The sequence below is a fragment of the Macaca nemestrina genome, chromosome 14 (genome assembly GCF_043159975.1).
Source record: "Macaca nemestrina isolate mMacNem1 chromosome 14, mMacNem.hap1, whole genome shotgun sequence".
NCBI classification, from domain to species: domain Eukaryota; kingdom Metazoa; phylum Chordata; class Mammalia; order Primates; family Cercopithecidae; genus Macaca; species Macaca nemestrina.
In genome coordinates this window covers 61,458,600-61,476,763 of record NC_092138.1, presented here as the reverse complement: position 1 = coordinate 61,476,763, position 18,164 = coordinate 61,458,600, and the positions used below count along the sequence as shown (strand labels likewise).

At 35.3% G+C, this 18,164-nt stretch overlaps 1 long non-coding RNA gene across 3 annotated transcripts in view; it reads right to left on the bottom strand.

Moving 5' to 3' along the window:
- The window catches only part of LOC105485634 (uncharacterized), a 376,161-nt gene extending 365,784 nt beyond the window's left edge, over positions 1-10,377 (bottom strand). For 2 of the 3 annotated variants that reach the window (XR_011612670.1, XR_011612668.1), the window contains exon 1: positions 9,679-10,377. This is a non-coding gene — a long non-coding RNA (uncharacterized lncRNA). The remainder of the gene's footprint in view (positions 1-9,678) is intronic. The other variant, XR_011612669.1, reaches the window with a different exon arrangement.
- Positions 10,378-18,164: the final 7,787 nt, after the last annotated feature.

The following is an 18,164-nucleotide window of genomic DNA, read 5'->3' as shown; positions in this document are numbered from 1 at the left end:
GGTACAGGACTTTTTCTGGTTGGTAGCCTTTTTGTTACTGCTTCAATTTTGGAACTTGTTGTTGGTCTATTCTGGGTTTCAATTTCTTCCTTGCTCAATCTTGGGACATTGTATGTTTCCAGGAATTTTTTCATTTCTTCTAGATTCTCTAATTTGTTTGCATGTAGGTCTTTAGTCTTTGAGAGGTTTTTTAATTTTATTTTTATGTGGCATTGATAATAATGTCCTCTTTGTCATTTCTGATTGTGTTTATTTGGATCTTCTCTTTTTTTTTTCTTTTTTAGTCTAGCCAGCAGTCTATCAATTTTATTTATTTTTTCTTCATTCATTCAAAGAACTTACTTCTGCTTTTTTAGTCTATTTATTATTTATTTATTCTTTTAATTCTATTGAATTTATTCTTTCAAAGAACTTTTAGTTTCATCCATCTTTTGCATGCCTTTTTGCATCTCGATTTCATTCAGATCAGCTATAATTTTGGTTATTTATTGTTTTCTACTAGTTTTGAGGCTGGTTTGCTCTTGTTTTTCTCCTTCCTCTAGGTGTGATGCTAGGTCTAACTTTTCCATGTTGGCGTTTAGCAAAACTTTATTCTTAACATTGCTTTAGCTGTGTCTCAGAGCTTCTGGTATTTCTGTATCTTTGTCATTAGTTTCAAAGAATTCCTTGCTATCTGCCTTAATTTTATTGTTTACCCAAAAGCATCAGGAGCAGGCTGTTTAATTTCCATGTAATCATATGGCTTTGAGAGAGTTTCTAAGAATTGATTTCTATTTTTATTGCACTGTGGTCTGACAGTGTGGTTGGCATGACTTCAGTTTTTTTGAGTTTGTCGGTAACTGTCTTATGGCCAATCGTGGGTTCAATTTCAGAGTATGTCCTATGTGTAGATGAGAGGAATGTACACTCTGTTGGACGTGGAGTGTACTGTTAGGTTCATTTGGTCAAGTGTTAAGTTCAGGTACCAAACATCTTTGAGAATTTTCTGCCTCAATGATCTGACACTGTCAGTGGGGTGTTGACATCTCCTACTATTATTCTGTGGTTATATACGTCTCTTTGTAGGTCTCTAAGAACTTATTTTATAAATCGGGCTCCTCTAGTGTTGGGTGCACATATATTTAAGATAGTTAAATCTTGTTGAATTGAACTATTTATAATTATATAATGCCCTTCTTTGTCCTTTTTTCATTGTTATTGGTTTAAGGTTTGTTTGTTTAAAATTAGAATAGCAACCCCTTGCTCTTTGTGTTTTCTGTTTGTTTTATAGATCTGTCTCCATCCCTTTACTTTGAACCTATGGGTGTCCTTGCATATGAGATCGGTGTTTCGTAAACAGCATATGGTCTTGCTTCTTTATCAAACTTGCCATTCTGTGCCTTTTCTGTGGGGATATGTAGCTCATTTACGCTCAATTTTAATATTGATACATGCAGATTCGATCCTGTCATTATTTTGTTAGCTAGTTGTTATGAAGACTTGATTGGGTAGTTGCTTTGTAGTGCCAGTTATCTATGTAGTTAAGTGTGTTTTTATGGTGGCTTGTAATTGTCTTTTGTTTCCATGTTTGGCACTCTCATAAGGGCCTCTGGTAAGGCAGTCTGATGGTAATGAATTCCCTTAGCATTCACTTGCCTGAAAGGGTTTTATTTCTCCTTCACTTATGAAGCTTACTTTGACTGGATATAAAATTTTTGGTTGGAATTTCTCTTCTGTAAGAATGCTGAATATAGGCCCCCAATCTCTTCTGGCTTGTAGGGTTTCTGCTGAAATGTCTCCTATTAGCCTGATGGGGTTCCCTTTGTAGATGACCTGCTCCTTCTCTCTAACTGACTTTAATATTTTTTCTTACTTACTGACCTCAGAGAATCGGATGACTATATGTTTTGCAGATGGCCATCTTGTATAGTATCTCATACCTATTCTCAGCGTTTCCTGAATTTGAATGTTATCCTCTCTATTGAGATTGTGGAAAGATTCATGAACAATATTCTCAAACATGTTTTGCACATTGGCAGCTCTCTCCCCCTCTCTTTCAGGGACACCAATGAGTCATAGATTGTCCCTATATAATCCAATATTTCTTTGAGGTTTTGTTCATTATTTTTAATTCCTTTGTGTTTATTATCAGACTAAATTGATTTGTAAAATTGTTCCTCGAGCTCTGAGGTTCTTTCCTCAGCTTGGTCTACTCTGCTGTTAATACTTCCAATTGTATTATGAAGTTCTTGTAGTGAGTTTTTCAACTCTATCAGATCAGTTTCGTTCTTTTTCAAAATGGCTATTTAATTTTTCAGCTGTTGTATCATTGTACTGGATTCCTCAGATTCCTTGGATTGGGTTTCAACTTTCTCCTGAATCTCAATGATCTTTGTTCCTATCCAGAATTTGAATTCTATGTCTGTCATTTGACCATTTCAGCCTGGATAAGAACCATTGCAGGGGGAGTAGTGTGGATGTTTTGATATAAGAAGACACTATGGCTTTTTAAGTTCCCTGAGTTCTTGAACTGTTTCTCTTTCATCTGAGTGGGCTGATGGTCATTTGGTCTTTGAAATCGCTTTTCTTTGGATGTCTTTTTTTCTATTATTTAATTACCTTGAGGGTTTGACTGTGGTATAAGGTAGGTTGAATTGACTAGCTTTGTTTCTGGAAGATTCCAGAGGGCCAAGGCTTTGCTTGGCACTCATGAGCTGTGGATTCTAACAATGGGGGCTGGTACCAAGCCTATGGGTTTGTTCCCTGGCCCCTCAAGGTTAAGCACCTGCTGAACTGGAGGGGCTGAGGTATTCCTGGTCCACTGGCAACAACACTCCAATGGGGAGTGCAAGCTAATATGCTTCACTGGGGCAGTGGCACAGGGTCTGAGCTCATATGCACATGCCAGTAGTGGCAGTGGCATGGCAGGGTGCACATGTGTCAGTGGGCATGTGGTTCCAAAGGGAGACGGGGTGGCAGTGGAGTACATGTGTGTCAATGGTGGTGGTGGGCCATGCTTGTGTGCTGGTGGTGGAGGGGTGGTGTGTTTTACTTGCACACATGACAGCAATGCAGTGCACAAGGGCTGCAGATGAGTGCGTGACAACAAAATGGTGGGGGGGAGGCTACGGGTGGGTGGTTGTGCATTGACAGGGTTCCTTCTGATGGAGTTCTATGATGGTCATGTGCAGTCTGCCAGTGAAGTAGCCTTGTTGTTGGCTGCTAGGAAGCACCTTGTTGGGCACCTGAGGCTACAAGTGGGTGTGGCCAGGCAGGGACTCCATGAGAGCCTGGAAGACAGAATGGAGTTCAGATCAGACTGGCTTCATCTCACAGGCAAGAGAGCCCAACTCCATCCAGGTCCAACCATCAACAAAGGCCAAAACCACCTAGAAGAGTGTGGCAAGCCTTTGGGGATGGCTATTCCAGCTCATGCTCCACTGCAGCCATTCCCATGCCACACCCTTTGGGCTTTGCACAGGCTAAAGTCCTGTCCCTGCTACCTCTCCAAACTGCTTTCCCTTTCAGCTTGTGTCCGTGGGGGTTGTTAGGTCTCCTGCAGCTAGGATTCTGGAGATCTTTGGCAGTATAATATAATATGCTCTCTCCTTACTCATTTAACTCACCTCTTCACCAGGAACCACTGAGGTCCAGGAATGAGTCCCGGTACACAGTAGCCCTGTGCATGTTTCCCAGCTGCCTTACTCTTCAGCCCAGGATCTGTATCCTCCCTCTGTTCGTTCTCAATGCCTTCCTTCTAAAGATATGCCTGGAGTATTCCAGGTTTTTTGATGGTCTAGTATATCAGTGGGAGACACTCTTCCTAGCTGTGTACAATCAGCCATCTTGGCTCCTTCCTGGGCCAAATAATTGAATGGGGATTTAACAAAAGAGGAAATCCAAATAATTAATAAATGTAGGTAAAAATACTGAATCCCAATAGTAAGTCAAATTTAAAATCACAACCACCATATTGCCAAACAATAAAAAATGTCTGTCAATACTAGGTGTTGACGAATTTGCAGAGCAACAGAAATTTCCATACCCTACTACATAACAGGCAAATTGTAATACAACTTTGGAAAGCAACTTAACATTCTCTAGTAAGTTTAATGACAGGCATATCTCATAACTGATCAATTTCAGATCTGAGAGTATGCCCTGAAGAAATATATGCCCATATGCCAGGAAACATGTACAAAGATGTTCATAACAATATTATTTGAAATAAACTAAAAACAGAAAAAAAAAGTAAAAAATATCCACAATAAACTGGATAGCTTACTTGTAGACTTTCCATACAATGTCCTTTATATGACAAAAGTGAATGTACTAGGGCCACATATAATAATAACAATGCAAATAAATTTTACAAACAAAATGTGGAATAAAAGAATTCAGTCAGAATGCATACATTTATATAAAGTTTAAAATGATGAAAAACTAAGCTATATCATTTGATGACACTCTTATAAGTTAAAACCATAAACAAATAGAAGAAAGTTATTTTCAAAAGTTACCATACTGGTTATGGCCTTGGGAGAGTGAAAAGACCATGAGGGGAAGATATACCTGGAGAGCCTCAGGAGTACAGAAAACATTCCGTCTTGTGACTTGTCTAATGGTTACAGAGGCACTCACTTAATATTTATCATTTAGGATACAGGTACTCTTCTGAATGTGTGTATCTATATCATAAAAAATTTAAAATATTTACATTGTTTATTAATTCCTGGAACCGTTTAAATCCCATGGGAAGTAACTATTCCCTGAAGATATGACAAATCCATTCATGCAACTCTCTGAACTTAGATGTTCTTATAAAACTAATTATTTGATAAAGTCTTTTTAAATTTTATTCTCTCATTAATTCATCTGCTCAGGTGTATATTTCTAAAATGATTATTTGCATTTTCCAAGAAAGTTATCCTTTGGGAAGATTTTTCCATTGTATTACCATAAAGTTGTCCAGTAAAATCATATATTTTAGGTTATATATTGTGTGTAGGTGATAGCTGTTTTTTTGCCATTCCTCAATATTATGACTTAAATGTCTAGTTACATATCTAACATTCTGTTTGTGGGAATTTCCAGCTTGTACTACCATGTACGTATTTTCACTTAATTGTCTTCATTTATGTATGCTTTGCCAGATACTTCATTCACACTATGGTAATGTCTGAGACTGTCCATTTCCTTATATCCAATATTAAATCTTAATATTACCATACTTTTAAATTTTGCCAGTTTGATGGATGAAAAACAAATTCTCATTTTATAATTTGCATTCTTCTGATTATCAGCAAGCCTGAACATATTTTTTCATTACTTATTGTCCCTTTCCATCATTTACATTTCCACTCACATGAATTTGTTTTCTATTTTCTTTTCCCAATTATACTTCTTCAAGTTGCTTCTTTTACAATGAATTTACAGTTGGTGTATAGAACTGCTAACCCTTTGTCTACATACATGTCAAAAAATTTCCCCATTATATCAGCTCCTTTTTTCTTAACAATCATGTTCAATGTCTTTTGCCATGGAAGAATATTTATTTTTACACAATATTCCTTTTTTTCATTTAAGACTTTTGGATTTTATTCCCTCCATAAGAAATTTTCACTCACCTTAATGTATGAAAATATTATTTTCCTATTTCTCCACATCCTCTCCAGCACCTGTTGTTTCCTGACTTTTTAATGATCGCCATTCTAACTGGTGTGAGATGGTATCTCATTGTGGTTTTGATTTGCATTTCTCTGATGGCCAGTGATGATGAGCATTTTTTCATGTGTCTGTTGGCTGTATGAATGTCTTCTTTTGAGAAATGTCTGTTCATATCCTTTGCCCACTTTTTGATGGGGTTGTTTGTTTTTTTCTTGTAAATTTGTTTGAGTTCTTTGTAGGTTCTGGATATTAGCCCTTTGTCAGATGAGTAGATTGCAAAAATTTTCTCCCATTCTGTAGGTTGCCTGTTCACTCTGATGGTAGTTTCTTTTGCTGTGCAGAAGCTCTTTAGTTTAATGAGATCCCATTTGTCAATTTTGGCTTTTGCTGCCGTTGCTTTTGGTGTTTTAGACATGAAGTCTTTGCCCGTGCCTATGTCCTGAATGGTACTACCTAGGTTTTCCTCTAGGATTTTTATGGTATTAGGTCTAACATTTAAGTCTCTAATCCATCTTGAATTAATTTTCGTATAAGGAGTAAGGAAAGGATCCAGTTTCAGCTTTCTACTTACAGCTAGCCAATTTTCCCAGCACCATTTATTAAATAGGGAATCCTTTCCCCATTTCTTGTTTCTCTCAGGTTTGTCAAAGATCAGATGGCTGTAAACTAGTTCAACCATTATGGAAAACAGTATGGCGATTCCTCAAGGATCTAGAACTAGATGTACCATATGACCCAGCCATCCCATTACTGGGTATATACCCAAAGGATTATAAATTATGCTGCTATAAAGACACATGCACACGTATGTTTATTGCGGCACTATTCACAATAGCAAAGACTTGGAATCAACCCAAATGTCCATCAGTGACAGATTGGATTAAGAAAATGTGGCACATATACACCATGGAATACTATGCAGCCATCAAAAAGGATGAGTTTGTGTCCTTTGTAGGGACATGGATGCAGCTGGAAACCATCATTCTTAGCAAACTATCACAAGAACAGAAAACCAAACACCGCATGTTCTCACTCATAGGTGGGAACTGAGCAATGAGATCACTCGGACTCAGGAAGGGGAACATCACACACCGGGGCCTATCATGGGGAGGGGGGAGGGGGGAGGGATTGCATTGGGAGTTATACCTGATGTAAATGACGAGTTGATGGGTGCAGCACACCAACAAGGCACAAGTATACATATGTAACAAACCTGCACGTTATGCACATGTACCCTACAACTTAAAGTATAATAATAATAATTAAAAAAAAAAAAAAAAAAAAGAAAATATTATTTTCTAAATTATATATATTTAATGTTTTCTATAATTATAGATTACATTCATAATTGTATATGTAATCATATATAATTGTATATAATTATATATATAATACAAAAAATTACCTGGAATTTACTTCTTTATATGTTGTAAAGGAGAGCCTATTCTTTTTAAATCAACAAATATTTTTCTTCATTTGACTTTTCCATGACTGTCTTTGTATACATGTATCCTTTCTTTTGCTGATTGTACTAGATGAGGTATAATGAAGCATTTCAAAGTATGGTGTTTGAAGATGTTTTGGCCCTGCCTATTGTTAGGTATATGAGTGGGAGCAAATAACTATATGAATTCTCTGTTTTCCACTTCATCAGCCTTACTTTATCTCCAATAATACTTTGTTCTACTTAAAAATAATTTTAATTGAACATCTAGATAATTCCTCTTTTTTGCTAATATTAATGTATTTAATGGTGTACTTTTTCATAGATTTTTGCTTTTACTAGAACCACAGATTTTGTTGCGTACTATTATCCTTATCCTAATGCCAAGAATTACCATTTTGATTTCTTTTAGAACAAAAAGTTATATAGGATAGTGATTCAAAATATATAAATGATTGAATATTTTTACATTTCATAAGTAGTTACTTATTGCATAAACCTCAGTATTTAAAACCTGCTCTGAAGTAATTACTGAGGAGTTCTCTCTTCTCTGATACACAATCAATTTTTATAAGTGATCCATGGGCACTAGAAAAGAAGTTACTTTCCAAATCTTTTTGCAATTTATAATATTTAATGCAGTTTATTCACTAGATTTATATGTATCATCTACATTCTCCCTAGCCATTTTATTATAATTTATCCTCCAAAGTGTTAGAAATGTATATTGAATCTTCTGATTACTACTGTTGAAAATAAACGTATGTTGTCTTATTATTTATACTGTTCTTGCCATTATAACCTATAGATACTTTATAGTCAAAAGAACATTTCTTTCTGGTTATGAAAATTCTCTAGGCTAAAGAGAGAGAGCAGAAATGTTTATTTATATTGGAAAAATTGCCAGCATGGGCTAGGAGGGTGAGTTTCAAACTTTCCTATGTCTAAATAGAATAGCCGTAGTTAACATACACAACTTGGTAGAATTAAGCGTGATGAGGTTGTGTGTTATACTGGACAGTATTCATCTGAAAATTTAAACCTGTTTAAGTAAAACAACAACAACAAAAAACTGATCTAAGGAAATAATCTGTAGAAAAAGATGAGATAGATAACCCTGGCATAAATAGTTCCAGCCTCCAAAAGCTGTCAGCAGTCTCTTTCTTGCTGTTTATTTATCTGTGCTTCCTCTGTGTTCTCTCACATGGAATAACCTCAGGAGTATAGAATCAATGCTTATATATTTTCAAACTCACCCAGAAATGGTGGTTGGGGAAATTCTCCTCCATTCACTTCAATCAGAAAAATTTCAGTGAAGTGTTTTGATTGATTTGTTGGCATTTGAACCCATCAAAAAAGCAAGGGCGGTAGTCATTCCCATGAATGCTCAGATCTCAGGCACAGGTCTGCCTCTATGGCTCAGGGGATGGGGTGCTGTCACTGGCCACACTCATGGAGTTAGATGACCCTAGAAGACGACGGTAAAGTTGTGCAAGGAAGAAAAAAAGTATTGTCTCGCCAAAGGGAAAGGGGAAGAGGCACTAAGGATAGTTTAATTCAGATGTGGGAAGAGGATGTAGAAGAAGCAGCAAACATTTAAAACAGTCTGATGATGATGAGGCAGACCCACAAAACAGTAGGAAGCAGAATGCCTCACTCGTTCCCTTGAGTTGTCTATTACAAAGTCCTGAACTAGAGTAAAAGTGCCATCTAAACCCTGGGCTTTTTTTTTTTTTTTTTTTTTTTTTTGAGACGGAGTCTTGCTGTCGCCAAGCTGGAGTGCAATGGCGCGATCTCGGCTCACTGCAAGCTCCGCCTCCCGGGTTCAAGCGATTCTCCTGCCTCAGCCTCCCGAGTAGCTAGGACTACAGGCCCGTGCCACCAGGCCTGGTTAATTTTTATATTTTCAGTAGAGATGGGGTTTCACCATGTTGGCCAGGATGGTCTCAATCTCTGGACCTCGTGATCCACCCGCCTTGGACTCCCAAAGTGCTGGGATTACAGGCAGAAGCCAGCGCGCCTGGCCACCCTGGGCTTTCAAATGCTGTCTGAGACCAAAATATTATAATTTTACTATGTCTTACCCCACAGTAGGACAACCAAAACTTTGCCGAGAGTACAAACAGTGATAGCTGCGGAGCCTGGCCTAGTAAAATGTCTTCCAAAAGGAAAAAATAAGGTTAACTGCTGACAGGGTAGAGAAGAGGGAAAAAAAAAAGGTTTAAAAATGCCTAGAGAAGAACCTCTTATTCTTATAGAACTGTTTCCTCTACCAGGAGAAAAGCTTAATCACTGTCTGATGGAGTAAAACCCGTTGGCTGGGGAAGGGGAAGCCTCAGGAGATGTGGTGGAAAACGCCAGCCCGCCAGCTGTGTGGGACCCTTGGGCCCTAAGTCCCAGCCGTGGCAAGGATGGGAGGGTGGAGGGGAGCCGCTGCTCACCGATCTGACTCGAAAAAGGAAGGAAAAGGCCACGAAAAGACCTTGGAGTGACAGTGGGTGGGGAATGGTTTCCCCCACCCTCACAAGTCCCAGGAAGAAAAGGCTTAGAAACCACAGTGAGAGTGTTTGAGTCTCCATTTCACTCACCGCTTCTCAAGTCCCCACGTTGCGCGCCAAAATTGTTGCAGGGCTTTTCCTTAGTTCAGCTAAAGACGGAGTTCTTTGTCCCACGGCCACAAAATTTCAGGCTCGCAGACAATTTGAATGATGAGTAAGACACGGTTTTATTGGGTGGAAAGAAAGAAAAGCGGGAAACTGACACTCACTAGGTCAGAGTCCCTGCTAGGCCGCTTTGCCTGGCGGTTTGAATCCCAGGTTCCACACAGGAAGAGGAGGAGCCAGGCTCTTATCCGCGGCAAAGGGCAGGAACTTCCCAAAGCTGCCCCCAGTACGCAGGCCGGCTGGAGTTTTCCCGGGCGCCCGCTGGTACGTACCTGGCTGCCTCATACTCAGAAATTAAATGCCTTATCCATCTTAACTAAACACTTATTATACACTGTGGCTGTAACTTTTGCAGTTTGAGGTGTGACAGCAAAACTAGCACACATTTCTTTCTTTTTCACAATTTTATAGAAAGTTCATTCTTCTTTTAGATCTTAGAAACCTCAGCAAATGATTTTGTTTTCTTTGCTTACTAAGAACTTTCACCTTTTTACTTAAAGGCAGGCCTTTACAGCTTCTCTTTGGCATGTCTGAATTGCCATAATCACTACTCTTTTGCTTCAGGGCCATTATTAACTAAAATAAGAGTTACTTGAAGACAAGCAATGTGATACCATGACCGATGATCTTGTATCCAAGATGGCTACTTAGTGACCAAAGTGCAGGCGGTGTATACAGCATGAATACGCTGAACAAAGGGATGATTCATGTCCTGGGTGAGGTGGAGAGGGACGGCAAGAGATTTCATTAGGCTACTCAGAAAGATCCACAATCTAAAATTGTGAATTTTTTATTTTTGGATTTTCCTTTAATATTTTCAGGTCATGGTTGACGACGGGTAACTGAAACCACAAAAAGTAAAACAACAGATAAGCAAGAACTACTGTATTTTACACAGATGGTCCCCAACTTAAGATGGTTTGACTTACAATTTTTTACCTTTACAGTGATACACATTCAGTAGAAAGTGTACTTTGAGGACCAATACAACCATTTTGTTTTTCACTTTCAGTACATTATTCAATAAATTTTTTTTGTCTTTTTTTTTTTTTCCTTTTTGTGGAGAACGGGGTCTCACTATGTTACCCAGGCAGGTCTCGAACTCCTGGGCTCAAGCTATCCTCCCGCCTCTGCCTGAGAGCTGGGATTACAGGCGTGAGCCACCGCGCCCGGCTATTCAATAAATTACATAAGATATAAGATATTTAATACCTTATCAAAAAACAGATGTTAGATGATTTTGCTGATGTAAGTATTCAAGCACTTTTAACGTAGTCTAGGCTGAGCTATAATGTTTTGTGGGGCAAGTGTATTAAATGCATTTTCAACCTAACTGTATATTCAACTTATAATGGAGATATAACCTCATTGTAAGTGGAGGACCATCTGTATGCTGTTTCTATATTGCTATTTTGTCATGTAATATCACCTTATAAAAATTTTATACCTAATATTCTTTGAAAAATTAATTTCTAATTATTACCTGATTCCAACATTTGACTATACTAACAGGTAATTATTTTCTTATACTTGGACATTTATATTATTTTTACTTTTTACCATCATAAATAATGTTGTATAAACATTTAAAAATATAAATTTTTGTGGATACCTCTGAATATCTTTTAAGTATAAAACATTTAATGTTGGATTACTGGTTCAAAATGATAGAAATTTTTAATTGCTGTTTATACATTTCACCAGTTTATTTTTCTAGATGGTTTCACCAATATCCGTTTCCACTAGAAGCTTTATGCCCAATTTCTGAAAAATGATTTTAAAATTTTTGCCAATATCATACATGAATATTAATATTTCATGTTAATATCATTTTCTTTAATTTTATAATATTTGTTAATGATTATCATGATTTCTGATTTTCTATATTTAGCAATTTTAACGATATATTATTTTATTAAAATATATGTAATATATATTTATATATATTTTTTCCTTTTGCTTGACGCCATCTTTTTTACTGTATTTATGCTTTACAATTCTACCTCAAGAGTGATTAGTCAAATAGTACAATATGTTTTATTCTAGCTTTTTATGGCTTATGTCCATTTAATTAATTGATTCATTTACTATGTATTTACATGTATAAGGTAAGATAATAATTTAACTTAATTTTCTTCTGAACATTAAAAAAATGTATGCAGTTTTTCATTAGCTGGCAGTTTTTTCTTACAGCTGTACTAAAATCTGTTCCATGTGTTTTGCTCTGACAATTGATCTCTATGAGTTTGCACTACTATCACATTTTTTATAATGTGTATTTATTTTGATTATTTGAATAGCACTGGCTGTTTTCAAAATATTTATAAAATAAAACACAGTATAAAAAGAGAAAAATAAAACCCATGAATGATTTCATCATCACTGATAACATTTCTGCCTTATTTTGTGCAGTCACAGTTTTGTGCACACAAACAAAAACACAAGCACTCTAAAATGATATGGAAGAATTATTTCTATTTTGTCCTCTGAATGACTGATTTCATTTTTACCTGGATGTACTCTTCTTTGCTTCAAATAAAGTCTTTAATTCTTTATTAAATTTTGAGTTTCCTTGTAATCCAGTTTTATCTAATCTTTCTGCTACTCTTTCACTGAATGCTGTTTTCTAACTTCCTAACAAAGGTGTGTGAGTATGCTTAAAGATTTCCTTTTGTTCTATAGCAAATTCTTTCTCGATGTATTAATACTTGTTTTCTCTAACTCTTTAGAATAATGTACATGTTAACTTTCATTTTTTCTTATTTATTGATTTCTATCTAATTTATCATGTATCGATCAATATATTACATACTCATCCTTGTCCTAGAACATGAAGAGATTCAAACAGACTCAATGCCTACCAATAAATAAGCTGGAACTTCATCTTGAGCAGGTACTCTGTCTTTGCTACAGTATCACAATATTGTAATTTCCTTCTCATACCAATAGCTGAAGGGCAAGATAATGAGTTCAACTCTCAAGGTAATTTACACTTTCTAACAGGAATGCATTTAGTGTAGCATTGATAGATTTTGATGGGAATTTCTTCACCTCCTACATTCTGTTTCTGTGATACAACAAACACATTAAATAATTTATAAGAATGATCACCTCCATGAATTGCTACTAGTGTTTTTTTGAGTATGTTTTCACAAAGTGCTTTATCTGCTGGGACTTTACTTCCCAGAATGTAATGTGTCATCCCCCAATTTCCTTCAATTTTTTTTTCTTCCTTGGAAGTTAAACTTTCTAGTTGGATGCATGAAGAAAGACACCATCAGGGAGTTAGGGAATGGAATCATAATAAAGAGATGGTAGCTTGGTGTTTGGGTTGATACAACCTGAATTATCAAATCAGGAAAAAGGGAGTTAGTAAAAGCCCAACTGTCTTTTCATCTTTTTAATCCTAAGATTGAGAAGTCTGATTATGGTCGTCAACTTAGCTCCAAAGGTTTTGTGGTTGGCACAAATTTCTCTGGTGTGGCCAGTAGACCAGATGTATATTTTTGTTGTCAGTATTACTAAGAACTTTCTTCTTTTCAGGGCTCCATTAGAGTTTTAGTGAAAAATTGGAAGAGGCTGACGCAGGAAGTATGGTCTTAGGAAATTTTAAACCAGAATACCCCAGAGTATTTATACTTGCCATAAAAGGCTCAAGACTCTAATTTATGGAAATCTGGGGCTTATGCCTCACTATGTACAACATGGGGTTAGAAAGGAGACTCCAGTTATACTACTTCTTAAGACAATGGTTTTTTTTTTTTTTTAATTTTTTACTATGGATTGTCTTCAATTAAGAATCATAGATAATAACAGTATTTATGTTGGCTAATTAATATTAAGCAATTTCTACATTCATTTATACTGCCTAAGATTGTAAATGTGGATAGTATATAATGTGGATAGTATTCTAGTTTTTACACGGTGTAAAAAATATAACTATTTTATAAAATAACTTTATTAAAATAATTTTACACTTATAATTTGAAGGCCAATAATATAAGTAGTAATTTGAAAGATCATTTTCAAAAAATTATTTACTTAAATGCATAATTTTATTTCTTAGTTATTGACTGTCAGATAGAAGGGGTGGGGAACAATTAATGCTCTTTCAGAGAAAGGCTCCAACTCTTTTCATTACACTGTAGCAATTTTTCTTCTAAGAAATTCAAATTTTAAAACATTCACTATATTTTATCCATGAGAATAACCTTCTTTTCTTGAAAGAGATTCTACTTAATTTTGAAGAAAATACAATTATCCTTAAGAAGATATAACTCTAAGATTAGTAAAAGATAGGGTTTTGAAAAAGCATTTCAAAGGGTGTTCCTTTACCCTTTTTTTTGTGGCATTTTCAGTAAAATCTCTTTCATTTATAATGAAGGGTTCCTATTCTAATGTTCCATTCCAGTAACATCATAATGAAAAATACTAACTTTGTCTAAGCAAAAATGATGATTAAAAGTGGAAAGATTGGTAGAACCCATCAAGCTCAACTCCCTTCTTTCGTCTGAACCCCAGAGTAGTTAAGTGACTTGCTCAAACCTATACAGCTTCTGATTGCCACACTGTGGGCCACAGGCAGCTCACTAGACTTCACAGTCTGCTGAAAATTGTATTGTGTCCCTGTGAAACAATGAAATGTTGTCTAGCCTATTTATGATCAGTAGAATAGATTGATGAAATTGATACTTGATGGGATACATCTGCTTTGAGATATACCTATTCAGCCTGCTTCAAGTCTGGGTGACTATTCTCCATTATTTAACTTATTATTTTCTTAATGTGTCCCTGCCAAATATCTTTTGTGCTTAATAGAAACAAAATGATTCCGCCTACACAACCCCAGGAAAGTCCTGGTAAAAATATGTTAAGATAGTACAAGATAATGGAATGATGACAAAGACATGATGAGTAAAACTCATTGAATCTCAGTGTATTTAGGCATATAGATTCTAAACTACCATGCCATTTTAATTCCTGCTGTACTCCTTATTGATTTTGTGACCTTGGGAAGCCACCTAACCACTCTGTCCCTCATTTTTTTATATCAAAATTAACTTTGCAAAATATTACTGTATATGTCACTGCATTGTAAGCCTTAAAACAGCTTGAACCATCAACATCAAGGGAATTTCTATTTGACTCAATTCATCTATCCAGAAAAGAATACCAGGAATTCTATGAGGAACCTAATCTGTTACGCAAACATGAGAACATCTGGCCTTGTAATAGGAAGTAAGTAAAAAGCACATCCTGCAAAAGATGTGTAAATCTCAGCCTAGACACATGCAGTGTAGAAAAGAAAACTTTCTAGATGTAAGTACAATTGTCTATGCCTAATACGGCAAAAACACTAATTGACCCGGAATTGAACAGAACCCAAAGGAATTGAATATGAAGAATTCCTTCATCTAATTGGATGTAGATGGCCCAGGAAACCAGCAAATGACCTTCTTAGAGGAAGTACAATAGTAAGGATCGGTACACAAATTCCACTTTTCTTGCATCTATAATCTTGTAGCAAAGCAAGCTTACCCAGAGGATTTCTCAACTGATTGTGATGACCTCAGTAAAGCCAGCAATTGGAGAAAACTGTGCATCTAAGAGTCCTGAGTTCTTAGCTCATCATCGTGGCTTAGGAGATGAGGCTCCCCTTCAGTACCAGCCTGATGTAAAAATTAGTAAAATGGTTTACTGCACTGGGCATATTTCATAATAAACTAAAATTACCAAGAAACAAAGGTAATTTCTCTGATGTTGCTGTTAGCAAAATCAGTTTAAATTTATTTAGGTACTTGATTCTTCAGAGTCTATCAAGTAAAAAATATTAGACATTTGTTGCACGCTGGAATATAGAAGGGTTATGGTTATGGAATTAACATTAAATACCTGGGACATAACTCAAGTTTCTTGTACAAAACAGTCACAGGGATTAAAAAGTCAAAATACATAAAACAATGGCCACTGTTTGGCCTCCATTCTGATGTCTGCCAGGTAACTGACACAGGACTGTAGGTGAATTTGCTAAAAGCTTTAATATTGCTGGTGCCGGTACTGTTGAGAAGCAATAGATGAGATGCAATTTGTCCAAATATAATTTTTTTCTTAATGTTGAGAATTGATCATGTCAGATTCACTCAGCATTTAAAAGTGACGTGCTACATGTTCCTAAATCATTGTTAAAAAGATAACCCACGAACCATTCTCAGAATAATTCATAAAGTTTCTGGGTCAGGTGGCAGTTATAGTTCTTGTGTCATTTTTCCTTCCTCTTTCATGTGCCTGCTGGAAAATCCCCCACCCGTGGCAAATGAAATACCAGAAATACACAGTTGCTGTTCCTTAATGATCTTTTCCTATTTTTAGGCATTGCTTAGTTACTGGTTGTCCTGAAATGTCTCAGCATATTCAAAAAATAATGGTCTGAGATTGGTTTTATTTCCATGTTTTTATTTCATTCTAGTAATAGAACAAAAATTATGCCATGAAATAGGTTTTCAAGGGGTACAATTGTGGAGTGAGGGATACATTCCTTTGATACAAGATAAAGCTTTCGCTCATGAATTCCTTTCACTCATTCCAAAATGTATACCTTATTTTTTTCTTATTTTTTGTTTAGGCTAGTATTATCAGAAAAATATTTACTAATGATTTAGTTATGAGTAACTTTATGTTTATATTTTGGTTTGGTTTTATTTTTTATTTTACTAAATTTAATTAAAATGCTTCAATAATTTCTTCATTAAGCATGATGATCCAATTCAGAATGGTTATGTTTTAACATGTCAAGAAATAACTTTTTTCATTTCGATTATACACAGCATGGGAATTAAATTTTCTAAAATTATTTTGACATTGACTTAGATAACGTAATTTTCTTTTATGACCTATTTTAAAGTAGTTAGTGTTTTTGGTCATGATATATTTTTTATTAAATATATTTGCTTAGTTTGAGGGTGATTTATTTTGAATAGATGAAATCATTGCATCTTCTTTTTTCTTTAATTTAGTTTTCCTTGCAGGCTTTAATATGTGTATTAGGAAAGATGTAAGAGTAATAGACATGCTGAAATATGTAAGAACGAGGAAGATATTTCTTGTGCTTGCACACATGAAGAAAAATCTTGAAAAAGTATTCCACGTTAAAACTCTTCAGATGTTGCTCCATTGTCTTATGGTATTTTAGATTTGTTTTTGAGGGTGGGAAGAAATTTCTTTCCTAGATTATATACAACTTTTTCTGAATGAATATTTGTAGGGTTTTTCTTAATTTGTATAATTAAAGAATTCTTCCAAAATATATGTAGTTATTCTTTTTATTATTTTCTGCAAGTGTTCAGTATGCCTTTTGAGTTTAGAATTCAAGTCTTCCCCTGCGAGCACCCCTACTTGTTCTGCTAATTCAGTCTATTATTTTTATCTTGAAATATTTTTATCTTCCATTTTTTCTGACTTCATGTTTAGAAAAATGAAGTCTCCATAAAATAGGGCTTCAATTTCTGGCCTTCAGACCTAATGTGTTAATTTTGGTTATTACTGCATCTTTCTGATCTTTCTTTGCATTCCCAGAATATATGTCACATTGCTGATTTAATTTTCTACAACCTTGTTTCTGTGGTGAGAATGTCCAGTCACAATGGTGAAAATCTTGGTGAGCTGAGAGTCATTTTTCATATCACTAAAAATACTTTCTGTGAGGAAAATTAATCCACAGTGTTGCCTGGTTTGGGAGCATTTACTCCTTAATCTTTTGACATAATCTTCATAGAATGCTTTCATCATAGTGAGCTAGATAATTTTTCTTATTTTCATATCCCTTTGTTAATTCCAGTCATCATAGGGGACAGGTTGAGAGTCACAGTCTTGTTCTCATAATGTCATCTTTTACATAAATTAACATATAGTATGTATTTTAATAATAAATGAAAAGCTCAATGAACAATACATTTTTCAGTGGGTTTTATAATTAGAATAAAGATTCAGAGAAGATATTTCTTATATATTTTTCCAGGACCTCACAAATGCAGGACTTTTTGATGAAACATTCACATATAAATATTAAATATTTGTTTATGGAAATAGAATTTATAGAACAAACTGCTATATTCATATTTAGAAAATAGAGTATGTCTTCTAAGAGTGCAGCAAAACTCTTCTCTTAATTTTTTATTACATTTTAAAATAGCATGGGTATTAGCAAAGCAAAAAAATGCTACCTTAATTTCTTACACATTTTTAAAGAAAAAAATAGTAGACTTGAAGTCCATTGTATAATTTTTTCTATGTATGTTCACTCCAACATCAAGAACACTATAATCTGTCAATGGACTTTAATTAGCTGTCTGTAAAGAAACAAATTCATTAAGTATGTTCTAGTCTCATGCAGAGTCAATGAAACTGGCTTTCAG